The sequence below is a fragment of the Capsicum annuum genome, unplaced genomic scaffold (assembly GCF_002878395.1).
Source record: "Capsicum annuum cultivar UCD-10X-F1 unplaced genomic scaffold, UCD10Xv1.1 ctg2655, whole genome shotgun sequence".
NCBI lineage: Eukaryota > Viridiplantae > Streptophyta > Magnoliopsida > Solanales > Solanaceae > Capsicum > Capsicum annuum.
Window position 1 is genome coordinate 10,096 of NW_025832840.1, and position 5,451 is coordinate 15,546.

A 5,451-nucleotide genomic window follows, 5' to 3' on the forward strand; every position below is an offset into this window, starting at 1 on the left:
AATATCTTACATGAATAGCTTATAAAATTACTTTCTGGTGTGAGTTTATGACTCGATAATATTGATATGTTTTTGTTGATTGGTTCGGTCGTGCTGTTTCAGAATGTCGAGCAGACCCGATTATTCCAAGCTACCAGTGGAGAAAGTCACTACTAATCGGCCAAGCTCATCGAAGGATGAAGATCCACGTCTATGTGAGGCTGATTTCTTCAAAGACACAAGAGGTAACTCTCAGTTTACTCTAATTTGACTTGAGTATTTATTTTCTTGCTCTTGAATTTATTTCAGTTGGCTATACTGTTACTGGATATTATTGAGTATTGTGTATTAGCACTCTTGTAGTTTCTTTTATTTGATTTATTGTTTATTGTACTCCACTTCGATTGTTGTCCTGTTTTATTGTAGTTATTGTTCCTTTTAAGAATGCTTTGTCATTTTTTTAGTATTTTACTATGGCTTCGTCCTTTTTCACCTGTTTTGTCATGCCTTTTATTGAGCCAAGGGTCTATTCGACACAACCTCTCTACCTTCCAAGGTGGGGGTAAGCTTTGCATATACACTATACTTCCTAGAATCTACTTGTGGGTGTATAGTGAGTATGTTATGTTGTTGTTGTATTAGCAGTTTATGTACATTGTCTATGTTGGTTTTATATGGTTGTTGACATGCATGGTAGTAAGAAAGCATGTAGTTGAAATACTTGGATAAGAGTGATTAAAGAATAAAGCCTTTAGGGATCATTTGATTTTTGGGACTATGTATAATAATTTTGAGAAAAAATACAAGATTATTTTATCTTATAGTTGGTCTGATCTCTTATTACCAATTCCAAGATTATAGTTGGGTTGATTTCTTGTTTGCATACTTGTTGAGAAGTTTGAGAGTCCCTGAAACAACCATCTCCTAATGTCCTGTTACCTGAACCAACTCCTGCCCCGTGAAATGATTCACCCGATACAATCACTGCGAGCAGTTTTGGAGGTTGAAGCATTGTCACCTCAAGGAAGGTGTTTTGATACAACTAGCTTAATGTTGCTACCAAGGGATTATTAGAGAAGCTTGTTCATGGTGGTTATGGAACTGTGTTCCAAGAGGAGCAATCGGATTCCTCACTCATGCTCTTGAAAGACCTGGTTGTTGTCAAAAGGAATTTCTCTCAGTCATGCACAATAGGGAACATTCAGCATGTCAATGTAGTGAGTGAGAGAGGAATTTGTTCTGAAAATTCTCATAGGCTTCTGGTTTATGAGTACATGTTGAAGGGTCCTCTAGCGCATATCTAAGGCAAATGGTGAGAATCTAGTTGGGATGTTAGATTCCTAATTGCTGTTGGGACATCAAGAGGTGTCACTTCACTATTATACAATAAATTGTAACATTAAACCAGAGAATATACTGCTAAATGAAGATTATTCAGTTAAGGTTTCTGATTTTGGACTAGCAAAGCTCCTAGGTACTTTAGTAGACTTGGGGCTATGTTGCACCCTAGTGGATCCCTGGATTGGAGATCACAACTAAAGCTGATGTATATAGCAATGCTGCAATGACATGACATTATTGGAGAGTAGTAGGTAGAGGTGAAGAGGGCGGAACAGAGGAGAGAAGTGGTTTTTCCCACTGTGGGCAGCACACAAGATAGTCGAAGGGAATATTGCAGCAGATTCATCAATATGGAACGTCTATACAATGTCACGAAGGCATAATGTGTAGGATTCACAGCGATTTAGTGCATTCAGGGTGACCAATCAATGAGGCCTTCCATGAGGTGACAATTCCCGATGGAACAAAATCCTGTGAAACGCACTAAATTGACACGCTGGATGTTTCCTGTTGTGCATTACTCTGCAAACTTCCTTTTGACAGCCTCCAGGTCTTTCAAGAGCCACAAGTGAGAACCTGATAGCTATCCAAGGAACACAGTTCCATAACCACCATGAACAAGCTTCTCCAATAATCCCTTCGTAGCAACATTAGGCTCTTTGTATCAAAACATCTTCAAATTCATTATAGGAAATATATCTTTTTCTCTTTTTCCTTATTTTTCTCCTCCTCGATATCAAGAAAGTCCCATTTCCAACTGGCAGAATTACCACAGATCATTTCAATCAGAAGTAATGTGCCTTGAATATGCTTCATTAAAGTATTCCCTGAACTCTTGCATATACAATTCATCCTCAGCTTATTGTAACACAAACCAATACAAGAACGATTACCCAAACATTCTTTCTTACACTCACTTATCTGGTTCCAGTAACTAAAACTACCCTTGTTCCGTCATATCCAACCAACCTCCTCAAACTCATCATTCTCACTACAAACTTATCTACTCTCGTGGAAACAACGGCCTGAAAAGTCCCCTGCATCCTATGGATTCAATGACTTACTATTACAGAACCCAAAAATCAGAATATGTGCCAACTTTTCTGCTTGTTGGATCCAAGTGAACTATTTTGTTTTAATCGAAATCCATTATGAACCTGGTTAAAGGTGGTGGCACTCTAGTCTCTAATGGAATCCAATGATGCCATAGGATAAAGTGTGCTGTAAAATTGAAGTTTCATATGTAAGAAATAGTCATTTCTTACACCCAACAAATGTATTTTCAGTCCAATACCCACTGCACCAAAATGGATAAGGCCAGAAGCTGCATATCATCACCAAAAAATTGAGACGTTGGAGAAGTATTAGTGAAAGAGACCATTAGTTAGATTGTTCATAAGCACAGTTATCTATTAACAAGAAACTTAACAAAATTAGCAACATCTAAAGGTTAGTGAGCTTAGAGCACTTTCAATTTAACTGGAGGATTGCACTTAGGCAAGAAGCAAAAATAACCTGCAATAGGGAACAACAAAAAGCAGACAAGTTCTTGAGGATCTTTGAATTGAACGATGTACAGTATTATACTTACCACATATCAAATTTAGAGGCAAAAAATGACATTACAGCAAAACAATGTTATTATGATGGTGTAAAGCTTGTGAAAGGTAAGCACATCCTTAATTTACCTAGTTTAGAGTAGAGTACGCATTTTGCGCTTGACTAAAGCACATATTTTATTTGATAACAAATATAATTAAAAGAAATGGACTTAGATATGAATTTCATGTTAATCAAGCGCTAAATTGTTCGTAACTAATTTTTTTTCATTTGGGAAAAAGCATACTTAGTCAACATATAAAATGTATGCAATTTTAATTACAAATATATTCAGTGTAATTTTATAAGTGAAGTCCGAGTAAAATCTCAAATATAGAGAATAATCATTAAATTACCTTTAATATTTGTTATTTCTTAAGATATGTACTAAATTAATTATGGACAAATAAAGATGGAGGGAGTATAATTCTTTAAACGGGAAAGGGCATAAAGTGCCCTTGACCTATTGGAAATGATCTAAAAAGTATAAATAACATAAATCTCAACCCTATTAGAATTATTTACACTCTCTTCCACTTCTTTAATTACTTTAATCTCTCTTCTGATTCGTATACATAAAACACCCGACATATACAAAGAAACATCTGTATATGCGAATTTAATAACGTTTGTTAAAATGGAAAATAACGAATTCCCCTTATATTAAGTACGTAATTAACGCAAGTACATTAATAAGTGGATTAGTGCATCCCTTAAATTATATAACAGCTACTGCAATTCGAATTTTGAAAACAACAAATACCTTAAAAATAAATCAAACGAAAAACATAAATCACAAATCATATGATCACTGTTTTTTGAGCTTTTTGGATTTTTTTTTAATTGAAATTCAAGAAGATGAATATTGATGTTCTTTTGAAGAACTCTGGTGAATGGAGAACCGAAACAAAATATTTTAGGTATAAATGTGAAGGGATTGTTGTCGCGGAATCGATAAGTTATTTGAGGTTGATTTCGTCAATTGCTGTCAAATTAAACATTGACGAAACTCGAAAAACTATTGATGTACGTTATGTTGTCGATACAACATACATGGCTCTTGCTGAGCTTTTTCTAGTTATATGTTAAATTCCTAATTTATATTTGCATTTCAATGCTAAATTGGAGTACCTCCATTTCTCGTACTATGTTATAGTCTTTTAACACTCAACATAAATCTGTCCTCTTTTGTTGTTGAGGATTCAGCGCCAGACTTTTCATATTTTTTGGCTTTCAATTAAGAATTGGGGGCCAGATTCTTATTGGTGTGTGGCATCAAAAATGGTCTACTGATGTAAAAGTGAAAATCTGTAGAAAGTGCAACTGGATAAATTTTTCTTTATTTGTTGGTCTTGCAAGAAATCTTGTCTAATGAAGAGGTGGAGATTGAGAAAACTAGAGTGTGTTTTTGTTTATGTAATTTCATTGGCAAGTCGTCAATTCTATGGATTGTTTCTGTGATAGTAGTATGATTCTGACTTCTGAAGTATCTGAATCATTGTTATGTAAATCTCAAAATTATACTATGTATTATGTTATAATTATATGACTACATATACATACAAATTATGTGTTACGTTTACATATGGCTAATGAAAAATGACTGCATATACATTGTAAGTCTATATATATGACTGTTATAATTATATGACTACATATACATATAAATTCTGTGTTACGTTCTCTAAAAATCAAATGAAAAATGACTGAATATATATTGTTAGTCTATGTATATGACTGTTAATGTGTATGTATGTGCCTAACAATACATATGACTAGTGAAAAATGATTTTATATACATTATAAGTCTATGTATATGTGTGTTATAATTATGTGACTACATATACATACGAATTATGTGTTATATTCACATATGAAAAGTGAAAAATGACTGCGTATACATTTAACGTATCACTATTAATTTGTATGTATGTGTATAAGTTAAAAAAATATGTTACAGTACACAATTGGTACACAAATACTGAAATGTATAGGTTTACATATAGTTATGATGTTTATCATATAGTTATGTATATCAGAGTGAAAATAACTTTCATCATATAGTTATGATGTTACGTCATATCGTATTCTTAGGCACTATTTAAATTCTATGTATATGACTATATATAAATTTTAAATTATCGCTAATGATGTGTATTGTTATATGACTTTCTTATTCGTGAAATATAAGAAAGTCATATAATTATGTATTGATAATAATACGACAACTATGATAACCTATAATAACAATAACACATGCATAATAAAAAATAAGTAATAGACACAAATCACAACTTCATAAACAAAACAGTTTAATCATTAATCCAAAAATATAAGAAAATGTGTTCTAATAACTTTGTACATAACACCTAAAATAGTTTAATAAATCAGATTCCTAACAATTCCACAGAAATACAAACATCTTTACCATAAACAATTTTTACCCGTATTCAATGCTAACTATTTTTGTTTCGTTAGGTATGGGGACATATTTTGTCCTTGGTCTTGGAGGATCATCGTTGTTTCTCACAT